The sequence below is a fragment of the Bactrocera oleae genome, chromosome 5, assembly GCF_042242935.1.
Source record: "Bactrocera oleae isolate idBacOlea1 chromosome 5, idBacOlea1, whole genome shotgun sequence".
In the NCBI taxonomy this organism is placed as follows: Eukaryota; Metazoa; Arthropoda; class Insecta; order Diptera; family Tephritidae; genus Bactrocera; species Bactrocera oleae.
Window position 1 is genome coordinate 2883123 of NC_091539.1, and position 24286 is coordinate 2907408.

Sequence of the window (24286 nt, forward strand, 5' to 3'; positions counted from 1 at the left end):
GCCTACAGTTTCACTTATGTACATGTCCGAAGTGATGCTGACTCTTTTCTTATCAAGATGAAACTTTCAACTTTAGTGCACTAGCAAGAGTTCAGATTATGAGACTCTTCGGCGCCTGTAGAAAATTCCGGCGCTCTATGCTCATAAACAGTGCACTTACAAGCAGCGTCAGCAGCCATTCAGTAATCTTTTTTCACTTTAAAACTGCACCTGGAAACAGCTTCCGCTGAAATTCTTCTAAAACTCTTATCTGCCTCCGCTAGAGAGGTCAATGTGTGGGCGTGATGAATATATACTCCGCTTTATCTCCGATTGCATACTTTTCCCAACGGAACAAAATTTGTAACTCCATAGTAAGTTTCTAGCAAATGCCGTTACGCCTGGCAAAAAATTTAGCAGTGTCTTTAAGTCTAACTGCGGCTCACGATACAAGGAATATGAGCTCCAGACTTTCTATTCACTAAATACATTGCCAATGACACACCAGTAAGACGTCGAAACCTGATCCATAACAGTACTTTATCTGAAAGCCAATGGAGTACTCCTTGCGAGAGACCTCTGAAGCTTAGCAAGAATCCTTTGCCACGAATACCACGTCAGAAATACGATCAATATCAAGCGCACTATAATATGTGTTTGTAATATTTCGCAATAACAACAATAATCATATGACGACCAGTCGTTATCGACTGCGCCCATTTCACACAGGAATACCGTTAGCGACTAACATTCCAGAGAATACAAAGGAGCTCGGCTTGTGTGTGTGTGTGTGTACAGGATTGCCCTATGTCGCCGTACATAACTATTTGCTAAGTAACAAGGCACTCCAACTACACGAACTGAGTGTGCAAGCAGCTGGGCGCTGCTACGAATTTCGTAGGACCAAGTTTGAGTTGGCAGCATCGCAAGCTCGTTTTTTTTGTTTTTTCTTTCTATTTTGTTTATTTGCCTCAACAAATTTTCCTTTGCTTTCCACGTTTTTCTTGCGCTGCGCCTGCATAGCTGCTATTCGCACTCGTTCCGTACGCGCGCCACACCACGTCGACTGTGGACTGTGTAAGCTCTTTAACTATGTTAGCTGTAAGCAACAATGTCTGTCTGAATGTGCGCTGAGTCAGTGCCCCAAACATCCTTCGGCGTTTACTCTTTAAGCGATATTCGTTGTGGGTAGTAGTCGCGCGTCGCCGCCTGCCATTCTCCATAGTTTCTTAACTTTTCGGCACTTATACTTTGAAGCAGCGCAGCAGACGGTTGCCACGAAACCAACCAAGCCATGCAACAGTCGCTGCGCGTGCAGTATGAGCGTTGTCAGAGAGTACGAACCTTTGTCGCAGACGCTAGCTTCAGCGCCGTCGTCGGGCATTCCCTATTTACCAGCCAACTGGCTGCGTTTCAACTTTGTGCCAGTTACAACGCCAACAATGTTGCTACCAGCGAAATTCTCTAGAAGTTTCCCACCGCCAGCCGATGTTTGTTGTTTTTTTTGTATGGCACCGTAAAGCGATAAAATATTAATGCGAAAAAAAATAAAAAAAAAACTTTAACAGAAATTAGATGGCAGCAACTGCAAAGCGGAAGTCCTGTAGGATTAGCAAGCTGCGAAAGAGCGCCTAACATTGCATTTGGCGCGAGAGAATCTGCGCGAGAGCGTGGAATGTGAAGAATTTGCTTAAGAAAACTGTTAACTACCCGTGCAGGAGACAGAGTTCAACACGCAAGTTGACGACGTCAACGGTGTTGGCGTTTTTCGTCACTTGCGCTGCAATATGTCAGCGGCATTGGCAAAGTAGCAACGCTGTGCAGTCACTCATGTAATGACAGGCATAACAAGCGCAAGCAAAGTCTATAAAAACGTCAACAAGAAATCCAACAAAATATAATAAGCATTTTTTGTGGCATTAAATATTGTTGCCGCAAGCACTGACACTGCTGCGTCACATGATACTCGTCTCGCATATAAGGCAGCTCGCCGCCACTTGGCCAATACGCCAAATTTGGTAGCATGTCCGTTTGTGTGTCATGCTCATATTTGGTGGCAAGTGAGTGGCAGTCGAGTGTCAATGCGTTGCAGCAGCACGTGCACGTTGCAGACTGACAGCATGCTGCCACACCGTCGCTACAATGTGGAAACGGAACATGCGCCGCACTGTGCACGGTAATATGTAAAATGGAACTGCGCTCAGAGTTTGCTTGACGCATGTGGCAAGTTGTAGCCGGCTTTTTGCTGTAGCAAAACAAAATAGGCAAAGTAAAAATGTGTCGTTGTGAAAAAGTAGGAAGTCGCAAGACTTGCAGAAAAAATACGCATTCAGCACTAGCAATGATTACAAATACAATATTGTGGCTGAAAATAGCTTTGGTATACTCCATGGGTTTATAAAATAATTTAGTACTACTTGGGGACTGCCACTTTTTTAAATCCAATAAATTTTTTAGTAACGTACACAATTAGTTTACGCTACAACGTTTGACGTCAGACGCTTACATGCGCAGCTGCTTCGAAAATTTTGAACACATAAGCTTACATATGAGCCCGCCACGCGCACATAAGCTTACATGTGTCGTCGCCTCAAGACCGTGCTTCCGCTCTAAATCGCACACAGACCCACTTAATACCTAGACGCGGTGCCACACAATCGCACACTAATTTAACTGAAAGTCCTAGTAGAATTTTTCGAACTATCCTTTGTTATGTGTCAAGTGCCACATTCACTCGCTTACCTACCCGCCCACATACATTTATTAAGAGCTGCCCTGCCATACACACCAACCGAAGGCTGCCAGCCACAGTTTGACAAGCATATCGACTAACTGCTGTCACACAGCTAGCTGCAACATGTGAGCTCAATGCAGCGCCGTTGGTGGTTGTGGCAGTAGCTTTGCCACATGCTGTGTCAAGCGAGTCAATGCACCGTCGACGAGTGTCACGATTGACGCGTTTACGAACACAAACGTCGGTACATACCGGCATGCTGTGTGTTAAAGTAAGGCAGTGAAATCATTGCTTTGCAACGAAGATGGCTTTCGAACCCTACCACACAGTCGCGCGCAACACCGATTTGCATTGCCAGCCATAGATGGGGTTATGCGAATATCCTTTAAATGTTCAATGACTTGCTGCAATTGATATGCAATTTGGTCGATGGGTGAGTGTGTGTATGTGTGGCAGGATAAGTGATTTGGTAGCAGTGAAGAAGAAAAAAGTTAGGAATCCGTTGGAAAAAATGTGCGAAATTGTGAGAGGGCTGGTAGTAGTAGTGATGTCTGACGCACAGGCGCTGCAATTAAATAGGGGATTGTGTAATATCGGAAATATTATAAATGCAGCGCTTTAAAGTTGCACACACTGCGTTGTATATGAGGGTGAGTATATGCTTTATAGATATAAAATTAGAGCCACGCACTATTGTTAGAAGTAAAACTTCGTTGTTCGAATCCAAAGCTACCGCGAGCTGAGCCCAAGCGTCTGATTGACGTCGCATTTCCACAAGCTATGAGAAATCGTTGGCATCGGTTTTTTTTTTATGTGCCTCTAAGCTTTTATCAATCTATTGTTGTTGTGCGAATTCGCTGACGCCTGTCAATCCAGTGAATTTCATTCGATCACGAAATTATTGCAATAATCGCAAGCCTCTTCGCTGCATCAGGTACTTCGGCATGCGCATAATGAAGTGTATGCCTCATCAGTGATTTCACCATCGATTGTACTTGTAGTTATGGACGATTACTCAACCCGAATGTGTTATATTCGCTCTGCTTGTGTGTGCAATGATTTATTTCACCATTTGTGTTAAATATTTTTAGAAATAATAGAAGAAATTAATACTAATGATTAATCGTGTTTTTTGTGAAATGCCTACAGCTACAGCACCGCAGCTGCACTCCAATTGTTGGTACGTGGGAGTTAGGTTATGGTGAATCATTCCTGGCAATGTTTAATTGGTCATCTCTCATATCAGTTTCCCCGGCTTATGTGTTTTTTTAATTCTCGATATCGAGCACTACTTCTGATTTAAATTGGTGTCGATGGCGAGCTCGAGGTGATTTCAGCACTCTCTGAGTCTAGTATTTCATAGATGTTAAGCTAACTCCATACAGACGGAGGAAGCACTCGGTGTCCCCTAAAAGTTCTGCTGTGGGGAAGTCTTTGCATATTTCTTAGCTTTTATAAGTGGTAGGATGAATAAATAGGCTTCAGACTCATAAGTTAGCTGAAACTAGCAAAAAGTTTAATACGTAGGTAATACGTCGCTTAGGATTGCGGATATGCCAAAACTCTGTGATTAGTAGCTATAGGTTAGGTAAGGTAAATAGGCTGATTACTCGTGAGGTAACGAATATTCTCACTTGGACTGCTATAGACACTTTTTCGTTATGATGCCCAGAACTCCTAGATATGGATTTAAAAGACCGTCGCATATCGACAAACCGTCTAGAGCCTGCCAAAAATTGACTGAGGCGGCTAATATCAATTCCAGCCAATTCGCTGGATTCGTAAAAAGTGTGGCAACCGAGTTGCTTCAAACTTAGTCTATCGAAAGCTGGAAGTGAAAGTTTCTAGATGTTTTCAAGTCATCTTCCTCATTGCAACTTTGAAAAGTGGCGTCCTCCAAAAGCTTTAGCCTCAACGCATGAATGCCAATGGGACAGTGTCTAGTTAGAACGCCTATTATTGCGGCAATGTGAGTCTTGCTAAGAGCTAGCGGTTCAATAGATATTTTATGTTCCACTCTGGGCCAAAAGGCTTTCGCAACCCCACAAGTGCTGGTTGCTGACCAACGCTTGCTGAGCTCGCACGTAATCCATAGATCCAGCGATAGAATACAGAAGGACAGGGAAGCCCCTGCTTAGAGCCATCCTGATGGAATTTAGGTATGGGTGCCCAACAAGTTTAATATGGAAGCAGCTTGACGCTCCTGTTAGTAAGTTCATGTACTCTTTGATTAGCTTTGTAGCTGGTTTGCTTTATTAGTAGCTATAGTATCAGGAAATATCTTTATATATATCAACACACGGACATCATATATGCGCTACTAACTATCTGAGTCATACTTGTTTTTGTTATTCGTTTAATTTTATAACTGATTGCTAAAGTGTTCCTCAGCTGGCAATTTTGGTGGGGAAATTTATTATTGTGTTTATCAAACAGAATTTGTAGATAAAACGCGTAATAAGTAGTTGCACTTATCAGCGCGTGCGAAACTACTTGTGGTATTACTGATTTTATGTTTTGTTCACCAAATTGCGAATTTCTGCTTATCAGTACACACTTCTTTATAAAATTAAGCGGACTTCTCGTGAAAGAAATAACACTTTAGATTAGAACGATGAATCACTAGGGAGATTGATGAAGAGAGCTTTAAATTTGTCTTAAGTAGTACTCCAAGTTAATCTGAGAAGTAGACTTCTGTTGGAGCCAAGGTTGTAAGTCTCTAGAGAAGACATAATTTTAATCATATTGAACTATGAGTTATGTAAAAGAGATGTTGCGATTATGCCGAAAATATCGTAGTTACAAGTGAATATACCTATACCAAAACAGGACTACAAACGAATTTTAATAACCATTCAACCGGTTTGCACCATATACTTGGATACAATCATTCCACCATGTGATCTTCTATAAAACTACTTTACATACAGTTTTTAGTGGCAGCATCCTAAGAAGACTCCTTTCGGAAAGTGCAGTTATTAAACACGTAAAATTTAGTAACCTGTACATTGGTTAGCTTTTGAATGCAGGCATATCATCAATGTCCACACATACATTTTTGCTCTCAGCCTCGAAAAGCGAGGACAACATGTTTAGAAAGCTCATTACTTTTCCCAATTTTCCGACGTAATAGACATTATCTCGGACGTATATAGTTTAAAGTTTTTATAAAATACTTTCGATCCTGTAAATTGTTTGCTAGAAGTTTTTGGCCTCCAATCTTACCATATAACTGATATTCGATCGCTTTACACTGTGCCGACTACGAAAAGCTCTATTACGGTTTGAATATAGTAAGAGTGGAAAGCAGTGCTTTGTGAGCTCAACGGGTACTGGGCACAAATGGAGACGCCGAGTCACGCTCTTTGACGCTTATGACCTAAATACCGTTTAGTGTCAAAAGTGGCAGCTATGGAGTTTGCAGGCGAATCGGAGCTTACTTAAAATCATGCTGCTCGAATTTTTTTTTTAGATTTTTCAATCCATACAAGTCGTCAGTACGAAGCACAGCGGCAATCGAGAAAATTTGCATAAAAGCGCAATTTACAATAAGGGGCAAATACATACACATATCTACACAGGCAAATACAAATAGTGTGCTTGTTGCGTATGTATATATTGACATTAAATAGACAGTTCATAGCAGACCATCTACATTCAAACGCACACGACTCTTTATATGTGTGTGTGTGTTTGCTTGTGTGTATATATGGTATTTGTTTTTGAGGCGACCAGGTGCCAATAGTTTCACCAGTTAATTTGTTGTATGGGTATCAGTAGCGACAGCAGCGCACCGAGCTTTTCGCAATTACAACAACAACACGCCAGCTCACACACTTGAAAGGCAAATTAGCTGAGCGCGCACATACACACGTGACAACTGCGGCCGGTGATGACGCAAACGATATTGCACACTATGTGTTGTTGTTATTGCTTATTGTTGTTGTCGTTGTTGTTGTTGCTGGCATTAACGCCCACACGCGCCACTTGATGCCATTGATTCCTAAATGACTCTTTTGTCGCTTTTGCACCCGCAACCTTTAATGGCATGCCACCTTTTTTCAGCGCGCGCCCAATGATGTGTGTGTGCATGTGTGAACCACTCAACCAAGTAGTTCGTCAATCCTTCCGTCCATCCTCTCGGTTAGTTAGTTGGCGCAAATAATTGAATTCATTGAGCTGATGAGTTGATGAAGGGTGTCAATGCAAAATCAGCACTGACTGTCGAACGCCAACGAGCTCGAGTCCGACACTTTGGGCGAGAGTTTGACTCGCTGACTGCCTAGATTGGTTGGCAGTTATGCACTTACTTATGTGTGTGTCTCTATATGCGTCTGTTCAGTTTGTTTGACAATTGCCAGCTGTTAGGTGGCCAGGAGTCAGCAGTCAGCGCCGAGGTGTGTTTTAACCTGCGGCACGCAATTACATCAGTCACAAACACACCTTCATACTCACATTTAGTCGTGTGAATATAGAGAGCTAAATTAATATTTGTGTAGGCGTGCAGGTGTGAAAGGGCAAATATCAATAGGTAGGCGGTGTTGCCACATGCACACATGTATTTCGTATGATAAATGATGATGATGGATTCCCTTTCAGAGGGCAATGTGTATGTGTGCTTAAATGAATTAACGATTTCATCTATTTAAATAAGAAATTCAATGCAAGAGAATAATTTGCCTATATTTAATATCTTTAGTAATTAAGTGATATAGGTTAGTTTAACTTAAAAGGTCGATCCTAACAGGGATCTCACTTGGACAGCTTAGAACGCCGGTCTTTTCTAGTACCTACAACTCCCATAAAATTAATCCTAAAGACCCTCATAAATCGGCTTTGAGCCGATCACAAATTTATTGTGACAGCTAATGTCAGTTTCGACTATATCTCCTGGGGCTCCGTAGGCATGACTGCCAAGCTATTTCAACCTAGTTTAGGTTAGGTTGTACGGTTGATCCGAAATCGATGAGTCTCACCTGGACAGTTGTTCGACCATTGTGTTACCCATACACTCCTAAAAGCTGGATACCCAGATCCACATCGAACGACGAAGCGTTTTGTGCTTTCCACAAGGTAGTTAATATCAATTCCAGCCACTTCGCTAGGTTCGCCAAAGTTGTGTCTACCGAGATATTTTAAGCTCAGTCTGACAAAAGCTATGCAGTAGAGAAGAAAGTGACAAGATGATTCCAACTCGCCTGCCTCCATACAGCTTTGGCAAAGCGCGTGCGGCAGAATATTTAGATGCATCTCGTGTTAACCTATTGGATAGTGTCCAGTTAGAACAGCTATAATTGTAGCGACATGAACTTTGTTGAGAGCCAGTAGTTCGGATGACTTCTTACGGTTGTCTCCGGGCCAGATGGCCGTTGACCAACGGCTGCTGAGCTCAACTGGAGATGCAAAGGTCCAATGCAAGGAGACATTGGAGAACTGACTCGACTCCAAACGGATGAAATTGAGAAAAGCTTGCCTCCTCTTACTAATCCAACCCAAACGTGTCTGATAATGCAGTAGCTTGATAATATTATGGTATAGCTTTAAAAAACGTTACTTCTTCCGCTTCTTCTTTAAATAATTTTCCACTTCATATAATATATTAAAAAAAATTTTGCTTTCTCATTTTTTTTTTGCGCAAGCACGCTGCTAGCTAGAATTGCATACAGTTTTTTGTAATACCATTTTATATTGTTGTTTTTGTTTTGGCTGTTCACTGTCATTTACAGCGCTACGCGTCATCAGTATCACTTACATTCATACTTATGTATATGTATGTGTGTATGTATCTATAACACGCTGTGTCTATGCAGTTGAGTGGCATATTACATTAGCCTTGGAAAGGACATTCGCGTTGTGCTGCTTGCCACACAGCGCACGCCACTCGGCGTTCACCATTTGTCAGGGGCGTTTCGCATTCACTTTGCTGGCAGTTGTTTGCCGTCGTCATACGTTGTACTTTCACTTGATATTCGCTTTTTGTGTGGCGAAGAGTGCATTCTCTTTTGCATGGTTTTTGTTGGGTGCCAATTATTGTTATTGTTGTTGTTGTAGGTGGAATTTCGCAGTGTTGATTGGGCAACGCCTATTTAACGCTGTCCAAAAGTGTTGGGCGCAACGCGCGAATAAATAAAAAAGCACTCCTGCGTTGTGTTTTCGTTGTGCGAAATTACGCAATACAACATTTTATATACATAATTTGCAGATAGTTGCTTGGAAAGTGCTACGTAAATTGTGTGTGAGAATTTGAGTGGAAATCTCACATTGAAAATTTTCGGAAACAACAAATAGTCTTCAATCATGCAAAGTTGGCGCCCTGCTCAATCAATAGTGTCTAGTTAGTTTACTACAGTCTACAAACGGCGTTTTCATCTGGAAATTCTATTAAAAAAAAAAAATTTTTTTTGCATCATTGCAATCACGCTGATATTACGCGCATAATGGGCGCAATAATGCCAAAAGTGCGAACGCTTGCGTTGAGGCGATTTTGCGCTTCAGTTTTCAACCAACGGTAGTGCACCTTTGTTACTATATTTTTTTGAAACATTTTAATGTAATTTTTACTCCTGTCAAAATCTTTGAAGCATACAGCATAGCCTTCTTCCTATCGGCTTTTTCATCAAACAAGCCATTCTTATGTATAATTTTCTTTTTTGTCCTCTTGATTTTTTTTATCATTTACAACGTCACTGCTTCAATTTCCAACGTATTCCCATTCCAACATGTCTCCGCTAAAATTTTCCATGTTGTAAGCGTGACTGCATAGTAAAATTTTACGCAAAGTTAATAAAATTTTAAGAGCATGCAATTTTTAGACACTCCTTTTGCCTCGAACCTGCAGTAAAAAACCCATCAGCCTCGCGTGGCGCTGACACTTTTTGGCGACGCTTTATATTCCTGCCACAAATTACATACACATATAGTTGCATTTGTATGGTTGCTGTCCTTGATGTATTTTACATGTCTTGCTGTAATGTTGAGGTGGAAAATTTTGCAAATCTTTAAAGGTTCCCTATTCAACATCAATTGACGCAACAAAATGTGTGTAAAGCGCATAAATAGCTTTAAATGCGTAGGTGTTGTAGAGAGCACGCGTATGCCGTCACATTGAGTAGGCTAAAGTAAGCGTGAAACGAACTATACTATAGGTAGACAGTTTTCCTTATTGGTGTACAAATTCCAATAAGATTTAGCAACCAATTTATACATGAAATATTTTATTAGTAACCAATCCACTTCACAGAAAATTGCAAATATTATCATATTAATAATTTTCAGATTATGTTAAAAAAATTTCATACATTCCTAATCAATTATAAATGCGGTACTTATTGATTTCACATATACATTTTTACTTACAAGTATATATAATACAAGCTCTAATCTGTTTGCGTTTTACAATTATTTTAAAATTATTGCAACACAGTGTAATTGCTTATTATCTCACAGTCTGCATTAAGCTTAAGTATTGCAAGCCATTTTGGGTTATCGATCATCGATTTTGTTTACACATGAAGTTTGGTAACATCGTTAGTATGCGTTCGTTTTTTATTTAACAAATTATTGTTTTTGCTCATAGTTTTGTGGTATTTGTGTTAAAACTGTTAAAAAACAAGTATTTGTTAAGTTGATAATAATTGAATTTAAAGAAAGTTATGTAAGGTTGTGGGTTGTGAATAATCGAAGTAATGAAACGGTTTAGCTTTTGGGTTGAATTCTGCGTAGTCGCGAAAAATGTAAAAATGTATACGATTTTATAAAATGCAGGTATGTATGTTTGTAGTGAGAAAATGAAAGATATAAGTTATATAAATAGTGCTTTAAATATGCAGGTATATTTGAAATTAGTATGAGTGTATATAATTATTATAAATGTCGTATTTGTAAATTGCTAAATACGATTTGTGCAAATGCACTTATGTAAATGCCGATTTAGATCGTTTCGACTCACATCCATTTGATTTGTAATTTGTGTATACCATGCCGATGTGCTGTTTGCATCAGTAAAAAATATTCTGTGCTTGAGCCCTGGCTTATGACTGCGTCTCTACTCGCTCCGCCCATTGCGTCATTTGCGCTATATATGAGTATTATGGTATACAATATAAATATAAGAGAACTGTGTGCCTGACCATTCATTGGCTCTTAATGCCCTTCATCTATTGGAAGTATTCTCTTACCTGCCTTGCTATGTTTTTTTGTTGTTTCAGTTAATTCGCATACGCATAATGAATTCACTTGACGTTTTTCTGTATATTCCACAGTTTTTACCTATCCCGCTGTCAGTTCCACATTTGCCATTGCTTGGTGATTTTTGGCAGGTATTTCGGCAAAGAAGTCGCAAATTTCTTGCTCGCCGCCTAAGTACTATATACTAGTATACATATATACATACATACATGTGTATTTAGTCTGCCGTTTGCTTGTGTGATTTTTGCTCTGCACTCTTCCTGCCTCAAACTTTGTTTCCTTGTCGAATATCTAAATATTAAGCAGCAATGTTTTAGTGTTTTTTTTCCTGCCTTTTGTGTGGCCTAAATTTTTTTCCTGCATCAAAAGGCAAGTTGAATGAAAATGTTTACATTCGTTGCGCTTTGCTGTCACTTTTTATTTTGTTTATTTACAAACATTTTTGTATGGCTGCTTTGTTTGAGTTGTTGCTGCATGTGGATTGGTTTTGGCTACTGTAATGCCTCACTTCATTTCAAATTTAGCCTCTAGTTTTACCTTTATGCCCTTAATAGCCTGTATGTCTGCCTGTATATACTTGTAGGCGAAAAAGTCGCTTATTTTTGGAAATATCGGTCTGAAATTTTGCACTTCCTTATTTCTTCGCAAGAAACTGCTTATTTGTCGAAATCGCCGATATCGGACGACTATAGCATATAGCTGCCATATAAACCGATCGATACAAATCCAGTCATTGTATGGGAATCTCTCTTATTTGACAAGATATTTTCACGAAATTCGGCAAGGATTATTCCCCAAGGCAATGCTACAATCTTCGAACAAATTGTTTAGTTCGCACTACTATAGAATATATACATACATACAAACAAATTAATTTTTGCTTGGATCAGCTGGAATTATACATTTAATATCACTTTGCAAACCCAAGCCTAGTTTCCTCTTCAATTTTTAATTCGTTGCTGCATTTAAACGCAAATTAACCCAATATATAGACTTTGGAAAATCGTTTACCTGTACCCTTCGCATATGCTGTTGTTTGTGCCTTTTGAAATTCATCGCCAATTTCGAAAATACTTGTTTGCGCCGAAAATCACATGCGCATTTCCCATTGAAAGCCGCAAACCGAGCGGCACATTTTCATGAAATTGAAAATGAAATCGAATCGAAATTGAAACTGGCAAGTGAACAGGACAACGTTGCATTTCCCCGAAACACATTTAAGCCAACATCAAGATGAGAACGAAATGCGCAAGCTTGTTGTTGATTGTACATACAAGTTTTGTTGTTGTATTGTAACGCATTTCACTCGATGTCGATATTCGATTGAATTCGAAAGTCAAACAATAAATCGGCAGCAACAAAAAGTGATTGGCATATAAGGCTATGAAGGCAAGTGCTGTGGATGGAGCAGAGATACGTTGAAAGTGATACAAGCAATTGCAACTCTGTAGTGGAAAATTGTGGCTGGTGTTGTCGGTTTAATCAGGTCATTGCAATATACGCGTATGTATTTTTATTTGGAACTCTGTGGCAACATAAAACTTAAAAAGTCGTAGAACTTCTTGAAAGTTTCTAAAATGTAAACAAAAAGTTCGTAAGCGTTCTTTGGTACTTGATTGACGCAAATTATGTAATGTGTCAACAAAAAGCAACTTCTTAGCATTGCCCGACCAGTTATGTTTTACTAGATTTAGCTATTTTAAGCCTGTTTGCCTTATTACAACGGCTTCATTGGTCCGCTTACCAGTTCGAAATTAGTTCTGGCGCCCTTCACAGCATCGTCACAACGAAAGCTTCACAGCAACAATTCCATTTTGCTTTGTGAACGTAAAAAACCTACAGCGACTATCATAAATCAGTAGACCTACTTATAAGGCTAGTAAGACACTACGCCAAAGCCCAGCTGCCAATAACCGGTTGGTCAGTCGGTCATTTGAGCATACGGCGAGCCAGTCGTCGCCAAGCCGTGCCGCTTTGACTGTTAGGCTGCCCGCCAGTCGATACGTTTGGCCTGAAACTGTCAATTTGCATTGTGCCTCGGGTAACTGAAGGTGAGCTTCGTCAACATGAGCACACCAGCATTATCAACATTCCGCATGCTCTTTGCTCGCAATTGTTGCTGCTGTTGCATGTTAGTGTAGCCGCAGCCAAAAGCTGTTGACCCAAATTTCTGTGCCTGTTACTGTTGTGTCTTACATTTGTGCCCACTGCCAAATTGTGGCAATTACATATGCTGGCTAATAACAGTGCGGCAGCGTGGATGAGCATGTGAGTGTTTTGCGCAGAGCGGGCGGGTGTTCGTTTGCTGCAGTAACGTTTGCAAGAAGCGCATGTTGTGGACCAAAAATGTAGTTTAGGTTTACAAAAGACATCAAAGAATGGCAGACGGCGGAGGAGGTGTAGAACAGTGCGCAACAAAAGAACGCTGAGAGCTGTACATATGTAAACGTGTATCTGCAGCTATATATGGTGCTGCTCAGCAACCCCTCTATGCGTGCGTGTCCTTGACGCACACAAACGTTCACCCATGCCGGTCGTGCATGTCGCCATGCAACATGAGTGTAACAACAAGAGTACAAATTGCTGCATTGCACGCACGTGCCAACTCGCTTGGCGTGCGTTGCAGCATCATAACCATCATCGACAACAACAACAACAGCAGTAGCAACAACAACAATCTTAGTGTGATTATTAACATTATCGGGCAGTGCGTCAAGTGTAGCATGTGTTCGGCTGCCGAAGACTGGTTCTCAGGCAGGCAACCAGGTGTAGTCATGCAACGTTGTTGAACGTCATGATATTTGTTTTTGTTGCGCTAGCTGAATAGCGTATTGCCTACGATGAATTTGGTTTCTGGTAGAAATTTTTTGGGGTTATAACCGCTGTCTAATCATATAGTGGTGAATAGTAAACTTTGTGGCTTTAGATAGGTAGGTAGATAGAGTGGCTGTCTTTCGACACTCCCAGGCCTTTACTTGGCCCATTGTGATACCACCGGGACCAAGGTCCCCTCACTCTATTGGCTCCTCTCTGAACCACGTCGTGCTTCTGATGAACTTCATCAGTAATACAAGTTTTATCCGTGCCACCTCCGAGACGTCGTCAAGAAACCCTCAACCGATGCCGGCGATTCTTTTCCTGTATGGCGCCGTGCAATCGCATAGAATATGTTTAATGGTCTCCTAGTCTTCTATCTCCTGACAGCTTCTACAATAGTCGTTAGATGGCGTTCCTAGTCTATTGGCATGTCTGCCAGTTAGTACTTCTACTAGAGTTCTTATATCATTCCGTTTGAATTTTAACAGTCTGCCTGCTTGTTGAGCAAGTCAGGTACTGATTCCACTGAGTCTCTTGAACTCCCAAATTCTTTTAGAGAATTAATTTTGACGCGTTTAAAGTTTTAAGTGACTATATAGCTGACCATGAGCGCGCAACTTTTAAAAGCTGTACCTGCAAAACTATTACTGGTATCAACTTGAGAATTTAGGGCAATATTCTAGCGATGTTATAGAATTAAATAAGACAGTAAAATTTTTTTTTTGTTTTTTGAAGTCGTAAAACCCATGTAACCCCTTAACCAATTGTGTGAGATTTAAGTAAACAGAACGAACTCGTGTTTTTATACGGCCAGGGACTCTCAGCTCGGCAGCATTCCGCCAAATTACTGCAGGAATGTTTTCTACTGTAGCTACCACAAAATGTATTGATTTAATGAGGTCTAAACTAATCTCACGATAGTTGCGCTAGCTTGACTGGCATGGACTTGGATTTTTAACCATCCAAGCACTGCTAACTCGTCAGCATTTCTCAAATATCTAGTTTACAACAACAACCATGTATTGATAAGAAAATTTTATGGTAGCGCCGACTCAGTTAGTGCAAAAAGACAACCTTTCTTGCTTGTTCTAGCGCTTTTATTTGTCACCTTTTCGTGTATTTTTGTAGTTTTTGCTGTGTTGCTGCTTGCGGCCGTTGTGTTTACGTATTTGCAACGCCTATTTGCCACCAAGCGTTTCATTTTCTAAAGACCCTAATCGCTTACATATCAGTAGATATATACATACTTACACATACACGCAGCGTTCAGAGTAAAATTGAAAAAGTGCGGAAATCTGCAGTTGACAGCCTGTGCGCCGCTTGTAAGGAAATTTTCAATAACCAACAATTGACTTAAATTTTTGGGCTCTTGATGAGAGTTGGCCTTTCGTTTTATGTTGTTGTTTTTATTTTTGCTGTTGTTGTTATTATTGCTGCTGGTTTTGGGAAAATACTCGTTTGCACACACATGAATGCGGCTGTGTTTGTGCAAACATCACTTCGATTTGACCTTGCAACACAATTCTGTGCAAAGGCAATCACAACACGGTGCAAAGCTATTTTGCACACGCACACACATATCACTCATATACATGCAAATGCTCTTGTCTGCTTGTTTTTGTTTATACCGATAATCCGCTGCTGGCCAAATTTCGGCCGTCGCTTCGTCTCACCGCTACGCAATTGAATTTCGCATGCAACACTTGCAATTTGCATCACATGCAACAGCAATATACACACACACACATACCACTCGTAGTGCCACATGCCACATGCACATATGTATGAATAAATTTGTATGCGTGCAGCATGTTCACATGGCAGCAAATGCGATTTTCGTTTCAAATTTCATTTATTTGCCACAGCCAACGGCAGAACACACACTCGCACCTGCATTTGCGAATGGCAAAGCTCTTTCTACTCCTCGCTACTCGCCAGCTGGCGGCCTAAGCTGTCAGCTATTGCTGCTGTAAATACCTTGGCAACAAGCAACGGCATTTGTGCGACCTTGTCGGGCAAGCATACACTCAACTATATGCATATACATGCAACCACTACCGTTTGCCGCACCGTATGGCCAGGCACCCAAAATTTTCGGTATATCCATTTTATTGTGTTAACATGCATAAATTCGTGCATATGTTGTTGTTGTTTTTATTGTCGCCTCATGCTTTCCGGCTGGTATGATGTTTTGCTGCATATTTGCAGTTGCAATATATATATTTTTTATTATTTTTGCAAAATAGTGCAACATAGCCACACGCACACACATACACACATGCACCCACACAACGAAATCCATGTCATTTCTAATGCCATTTGAATTTTGTTCACGCATTTGTTGTTTGTGGTTTCATATCGGATTTCACACACTTCCTCCAAAGCCGTTACAATTTGTTGTTGCTATTGCTATGCTTTTTTGTTTTGTTGCACTCACTTTTGTTGCAATTAGTAAATGTAATTGAAAGTGATTTTCAAATCATTTTCACTTTTCATTTTATTTGTTCTTTGTTGTTGGCTTGTATATTTTCAATAACGGTGTTAACAACACACTGCATACAAAGTGCTAAGCCCACTCGGGCCATTTATTTGGCTTTGTTTTGGTCGCACAGAAAATTGCTGTCAAATATAGTGTGCTTTTAGGCGTTAAGCGTATGAAAATGTATATTGTTGTTGTAAATTGTATCGAATGAAAATTTGCATTTTTGCACACTCTGGTGTAATGAAAATTTCTGTTCATCTAATATTTATTATTTAAAGGCTTACGTGCCGAGCAATTTGCTGTGCATTTATTGGAATTTGGTGTGACTTTGAAAATACGTGTGTGAGCTTTTAATTATTTGCGTTTGTACTGTGCGAATTATTATTGTATTCGAAAAAATTAAACTATTAAAAATTATCAAAATATGTATATTGCGAAAATAATAAGCAAAATGTGGTTTGTTTTTATACAGAGCTTGTGAAAGCTTTTAATTCACGTGAGCGTGTATATTTTGTATATTGCGAAAATAGAAGGCAAAATGTGGTTTGTTACTATCTGAGCTTTTGAAAGCTTTTAATTCACGTGAGCTTTCATCTGAGTAAAAGTAGTAAATATATTCTGAAATTTAAAAAATTATTTTAAAAACACTTAGTATAAGTATGCTATAATATAATCAAAGTTCTGCATATAAACAGATTTCAAAGCTTTCATTCTGATTTCGAAAATTTGTTCAGCTTTCAGTAAAGCTTTCTATATGTTTGCTATAAGACATGTATATATTGTATATAATTTTTTTTCGGAAGCTTTTGAAAGCCTTTAACTCCAGTGAGCTTCCATCTAAATAAATTAAATGTTCTGAAATTTAAAAAATTATTTTGTAATGAATTTCGAACAAGTTCTGCATATAAATATATTTTGAAGCTTTTTCCGATTGCGCAAATTTGTCAAGCTTTCTAGGAAGGTTTCTTTATATTTGCCATACGATATGTATAAATGTAATTTGTGGCTTTCGGAAGCTTTTAATTAAAGTGAACTTTTATTAAAAAAATTAAAAATAAAATATTACAGATTTCAAAAACAGTAAAACAAATTGGAATGAGTATGATAAGCTCGAAGTTCGCAAATAAAAATACTTGTAAGCTTTTACTCCGATTTCAAAAATTTGTTGAGCTTGCAGTGAAGCTTTCGTAAAACCAATACGCACTACATGTGTCTCGAGATATGAAAATATGAACATAGCTTTTTCTGCAGAAGCTTTTTCAAACTTTTTGGTCCAACATATTTGAAATTTAATCCGATAATTATTTACTTAAACCGTTTTTCACTTTTGAGCTTTGAAATATATTGCAAGCTTTCTCATATTTACACAAAAAAGCACAGCAGTTTCGCAACAGACTTAAATTTCGAAATTTCACAAGTCTAAAACTCTTAAATCTCTTTGATTCTATACTTTTTGCACCATATTTTGTTTTTTTTTTATAAATTCTTTACTCCAAAATCTATGCAAATATTTGTTGTCGGGATTAACACGAAAACGCATACATTTCATGTAAAAACATGCGAGGCGCTGATAAAAAGTCATACAATACGCCAGCAACATCAATATGTGTGCTGCCATATATTCATGCGCATGTTTGCTCCATTTTTGTCGATGCCTTTTGGGGTGTGTAGCCTCAGCGGATATGCTTTTAGCGGCAAATTTACAAAGTTTAACGCGAAAGCCGGAATCAATATACGAGTGAGTGGTGATGGAAATGGAAAGCGCGAACGGTAAATTGCTGCGGGGCGAACACACAGAATTTATGTGTTGCCCCGTCACGCATGGCCGCCTAACTGCGAAAAATTTTTGGTTTTTCTTATTTTTTAGATTTTTTGTGATCATTTCTAAGCGCTGCGTTGTCACGTCACACACCTGTTGGAGTTTTAGGATTTTTGACAAAGTTTTGCGCAACTAGAAAATTTTTCTTTAGTTTTTTGCTTAAAATTCTCCATTTTTCATGCGCTGTGGCAAATCCATTTGCGCGCCAAACTACTAACAGCAACAACACCATCAGCAAAATTTTGCCCAGTTTATAGTAGCGCTGTGTGCCAGGTTCGCGAATTTCACGGTTGCTGAGCTCAGCGGAAATGCCGCTTCGCACGCAGTCGGGCAGACGTTGGCGGTGGGGGCTTAATGAAATTCAGTTACCGGCCACCAACATTGTTGCACTGTAACTATTTTGCTGTTAGCTCGGTAGAGTGCGCTGAGCGGTAGTTCGCTTGCGCCTAACAGGATATGGCGTGTTGCAGGATGTGGTTTTGTGGGTGGCACATCAAATTTTCGGATTCCTGATGGATTTTGAGGTTTAATGTTTGTTGTGCTCTGTTTTTTGATTGCTGTCCGTTATTTTGAGGGGTTGCCGTGTGTGCTTTAAGCGCTATTTGAAAAATACTGACATTTGTTTTAATCGCAATAACTTTTGGGTTTTTAAGATATTATTTAGAAAAAAACATAATATTTAGCTATTTTATTTACATAAATGTTTGAGAGCAAAAATTTTGCTTTAATTTATACAAAACTTTTAGTTACTTTTTTTTACTGAAATATTTTTTTAATAAAAGAAAAAGTAAAATGTAGGTTTGTAAATTTTAATGTATTTACTAAATTTTTTAAATAAAACATTTTAAAATTTTCTATAAACTTGCATTTTTGTTGCACTTAAATTTAGTTTCCGTAGTAAATTTTCCAGTGTAAGCTTGCTATTATTTACCATAAGCAGTATGAACTCCACCTAATCAATCAAATTGTCGTTTATCGATAGATTCAATTGTAGATTTTGTTTGAGTATTTCTGTAGCTTTTGCTAATTGTGCTACGGTTTGTGCTTTCCTTTTTATTTTGATTATTTTTTAAAAGCCATGAACTGAGTTTTAAGCGCTTTTCAAACAAAAGCCGCGCGCACACAAAGTAAGCAACTTTACCATCTTTACTCAGCATCAATAGCAGCCAATTTTTGCGGCTCTTCCACAATGCGCACAAGGTCACTGCAGTTAACAGTCCATTGCCTTCAAGCACGCCGCCAACGCGCATAGCCCACATGAAAAATCCTTCAGATCCTGCACAACTTGCAAAGTTTTACTTACAACAGATTTAATTTTAATGTAATGTTGTTTTTTTTTTTTTTTGGTTTTAATAAATTTTTGTCAGTGTGTTGCTTGTGTTCGTATATATTACAAACATGTGTATGCATGTACAAGTAGTTTGAGCGGCTTAATGCCACAAAGTCACCTTGAACTTACCTTGAAAGTGGCGAAGCGAGGCCGCCAGCCTGCAGTCAACGCGTAATTCAGCCAACCGTAGCCAACCAGCGTTTTGTTTTTCGCGAATGTGAAGAGGCGTTTGCTGGCTGATTTCTCGCAGCAACAGTGTCATAAAACAGGCGTTTCATTGCGCAAAAAGCACAATTTTAAGTTAGTTTGTAAAGGCAGTCCTTGTAAAAGTAGTAAAAGGTGAAATATGTGAAATATATGCTGAACCACGCAGGAGTCAGCACATAGTAGGTGTTAGCAACGCGCACGCCGGAAGTGCCTACAGCAGGCGCAACACAAATTTGACGCTGTGGCAACGCTCAAAGTATGTCTTAACTAAATGTTGCAAATGCAGTTAAGGGCCTGCCAGCAAAACAGCCACAAGTCGCCAAATGCCGTACAGCACTTAGCTGCCACGCGTATTTACTAAACACTCAGCAACGCGCTCGTTCGTAAATTTGAGCTTTCAAGCTGTAGAAGACGCGTATGCGCTACATACATATATACATACGTGTACGCTTCGATTGATATAAGCAAGCGCTTGTAAGTTGTGGCATTGTGCGCGCACATCCGCCACAAGCAGCTGCTAAACAACGAGCGCCAAACTATAATTTTTACTCTTACCATTGTTGCTATTTACTCGGTGCTCGCAAAAGTTTTGGCAGCCACAACGGCATTTGGCGTATAAATTTTGTCAAGTGTGCGCGTCGCTGCTGCTGGCTCTTTGACTTTTGTATTGTGTGTGTTGCAAGTAGTAGTACTGATTTTTAGTTTTTGCTTGTTGCTTTCTAACTTGAAGATGCCATGTATTTATTGTGCCGCTGCGCACAGAAGTTATACTTAGTTTCGCAAATCCGTTTACTACGCCTCTGCGCATGAAATGCAAAACTTACGCCAAAGCATTCAAAAAATTTACTTAAGACACATATAAACAAATAACTGTTATACCGTAATATAATAAGTCATAATGTATTTGAAAGTTTCTCTACGTCTACGCGCTATATCTGCTCATAATAATATCCCGTAGCGCGCTTACAAGCCGCCGCCACATTTACTATGCTTTCTCTACGCTTGCTCTATGCTTAACTGCCACCGCATCCACAGCGCATTCCTCCAACCCTTTCCTGCGTTGCTACCATCTTTGTGCTGTGCAACTCTGCGCCGCATTGTCCTTCGCCATTTAGTTGTATTTTTTTTACCTACCCTTCGCCTTAACCGCTCTTCTTCCTCGTGTCATTTTCCTAACTTGAGTTCTCCTTTTCTATTTATTTATAAATATTTGCCCGGAAAACTGGGTTAAGTTTTTTAACGTCTCCTTGTGACCCTACCAACGGGTTCTTAGCATTGCATTTGCTTTTGTTTACTTTTTCAGTTGTTTCGAGTTGTCCGCCCGTTGCTTAAGTCATAAGTTTCTTTTCAAGTGTGCCTTTTCGGTAAGCAAACGCAAGTATCTGCTGTTGATTTGTGCATGTTATTCAAAAATAATATTTTTTTAAAAAAGTTTGTTTACTTTCGTTCTTTAAGGATTTAGAAATGATTTCGAGCGCTTAGTCGTATGATATTCAGTTTGACTGTGGGACAGAAAAACGGGCAAAGTTGATTTGAAAGTCAGACAGTTCAAGCTCAATATCAAGCAAAGTGTGTCAATCAACCAAACATCGACAGTAATCGATAAGATTTTGTGATTTGAATTTTCGATATATATTTCAACTCTCAACTCAACAGAGGGTTACTGTCTTAAACAACTGTTAGGCACAGTATTTCGAATATAATAAAAAGAAAAAATATATATTTTTCGAAGAGTTATAGTGTCTACAGCGAAATTCGTATGTTTTTGTTTTCAAATATTAAACGTTTGACACAAATATTTTATCATCTTTAAATTTTTGGATTCTAATTTTGACAATTTCGGATACCCTGTTTTAATGTGAACCTTATACCAGTGAGTACTGCTTCGAACGGAATAAATGTTAGTTAGTAGCGGCAAAGTCTGAGCTATAAGGCGGTTGAGAAAAAACTTCACATACGCTATTTTCCAAATAGTTTTTAACCGGACTTGTAACATAAGGCCGAGCGTTGTCATAATGGAAAATTATTGCCTCTTGTCTAGTCGCAAATTCCGACAATCACTCGCTTCAAGTTGATGTGTTGTTGACGGTATCATTCTCTATTAATACGATAGAATAGCTTCTATGCGAATGTAAGGCTCCATACCGGAAAAGAATCGCAGCTATCGGTCGAGGGTTTCCTGACGACGTATGGAAAGTTGCTCATATAAAACTATTTACAGTGATAGCAAAGATATTTCGTCTCAATTTTTTCTGTCCTCTAAAGTTAAAAAGGGTTTGTAGTGAAGAAATCGAATTAATTACCTCGTTGTGCAAAATAATGCCAATACCGTTATTCACTTGTAATTCTCAACAGCTTAATGAAAATTTTAGTAGACAAGTTTACATTAAAAAAAAAAGAAAGTACAATCAAATAGTTTGTTGAGACTTGTAGGTGCAAAGCAAAAGCTATTAAAAAAATTAATTAATTACCTAAAATAATTAAAATAACGGGTTTTAACAAATTATCTCTGTTTTCAAAAATAATTTCCTGACTTTTAAGATATGATAAATGGTTTCTTTTTGATTTTATGCCGTCAATTTTCGGAAACCACTGATAACCGGTTATAAATGAATAATTGCACACCCATAAAGTCCGTTATTGTGGCTACTTTGTTAGCAACAACTAATCGTACGAATAGTGTGTAGCGTGCGCAATTGCGCTTGATTTGGTTTCTTTTAACTTTTTCCGCATTTTTTGCACATAGATAAGCGGGCTGCTGTCGTCAGCCGGTATGTGGTAGAACTCTTTATGCTTGACGTGTGCGCTCAACTGTTATTATGCGTTTCCGTTAATGGAATTTTACGAGCTTTTCGTTGATGGATTTAAATTGTCTGCATAGCATGATGGATCACCTGCTTTAGTTGCTGTTCAGCTCTACATTTCTTCATGTGTATATAAGCGCACTTAAGGTAGCATTTCCAGCGCGTAGATTGTGTGAAGCGTGGTGCATAAGATAACCGTTCAATTGGTGTTTGAAGCTTCATAATAAAATGAAAATAATAATAAGCATGCGTGGGAGTGTAAAATATTTTAATTTAATTGAGGTTTTATTCAAGCCTTTTTTTGATAGAGCGTATGGATTGTGCTGCCAAGTTTTGTGTACCAGCATTGTCTTTTCAAGTACCCTTGTCAAGCTTGAACGTAAAATTGTTGGCTTTTAGCATTTTTAAAGTCTTAATACTAAAAATTACCGTGTCATCCGTTAGGCCAATTGTAACGCCGATATTTTTGTAATGATTTCAGCAGCGATCTCATCTTCCATTGTCAGCTCATTGTATAAAACTTGGCTTGCCAGCTTAACGCCAACGCAAAAAAGGATGCTCATTTATATTTCCATAAACGCTAATTAATCATATTTTAGCAAATAAAATTGGAAGTCATTAATTGTTGTATTCGAAGTCCCTACGTTCGTCAATTAACGTTATTGGGTGTTTGCGATCCGAAGTTAGTACCAAACGGGCGAATAGTCTAAAGGTCGTATACTTTTTACTTTGATTTTACATAGATAGATTAGTTTAGAGGTATGCATCGCGACCTATGGTCTATTGTGCCCTCCCCTAAGTCATTACAATTCATCTAGCTCCAGCATGTTCATAAACTCCAATATTCAGCTGCGTGCTAGTAAAGCGATGCGCTCCCTGTTTGGAAACATGGATCCCAGGGCCTTAATTCTGCGTCTGCAGACTGTTGTACAGTCCACTAGCTGGTGTTCTGCGTTTCCGGCTCCATGTCACAGAACTGGCAGTTTGCAGAAGAGTTGATTTTACATAGCTTACTGCTCAAATATGCCACAGGTTAAACTACTGCATCTTTCGTATTCACTTAATTAAGTTTTTCTAGGTTCCTAGGTTTGACAGTCGGCTGGCTGTCTCTTTTTGGAAATCGCAAAAGGCGTTTCAGAGAAGCATATGACATTTGGCTCTACGTTTTAGACTTTATTTTTCTAATGATGTTTAGCAATATTGCAGAAGTCTCTCTCTTATTCCTCTTATACCATAACCATACTATTTTCTGTGCCATTTTAGTATTTAGCGCTTATAAAAATAACTATCTAATTTAGCTGCGGTCAGTAGGACGAAAGAGTGCATAAAACGCTTGGTTTCCATTAGCTACTTTAATAGTTAATTACATATAATTGCGACTTAAATTGTTGCCACTGAGTCGCAGCGCTGCGGAATTACCGCAAAAATTCCTTCTCACACTAGTCACTTCCATCCGGTTCGGTTAATACATTGGAACAGTCCTTTGTCTCCGACTATTTGTGTAAATAAATGTCTCATGGCATAACCCAACATTGTTCATCAACTTTACGCCCGCCGCGACACCCTTAAAATACGCGCCACATCACATGCCTACCGCCGACCGGCAATGTATTAACTGCTGTTTATGTGACCAGTCAATTTATTACTCAACTCGCATCTGTGTAATTTGCACTAATTTAATTATAAACATAATGACTGGAGTCGGGCGGAAAAGTCTGTTATCGCTTTTGTTATTATACGAATTGTTGCCGCTAAATACGCGCAGTTAGTTGGTCTGGCGTCGGCGGTGATGGCAGGGTTGCATGCGCAATTACGAATAGCATTGGCCCTGTTGACGCGTCGGTTGTTTGTTGTTGCTTGTTGCTGTGTATGTGTAATTGTCGTAGTCGCACAATTTGTAAAACATTTTGTTGTTGAGTAAATTTAC

At 39.2% G+C, this 24286-nt stretch overlaps 1 protein-coding gene and 1 long non-coding RNA gene across 3 annotated transcripts in view; one reads left to right on the forward strand and one right to left on the reverse strand.

Annotated features, from left to right (window-relative positions):
• Positions 1-24286, forward strand: part of Hers (Histone gene-specific Epigenetic Repressor in late S phase) — a 185998-nt gene that overhangs the window by 40376 nt on the left and 121336 nt on the right. The window lies entirely within an intron of this gene.
• Positions 18872-21124, reverse strand: LOC118680310 (uncharacterized). Its single transcript, XR_004975841.2, has 3 exons — positions 20690-21124; positions 19478-19668; positions 18872-19294 (listed from the first exon to the last, which is right to left on the reverse strand). It is a non-coding gene; the product is annotated as an uncharacterized lncRNA (long non-coding RNA).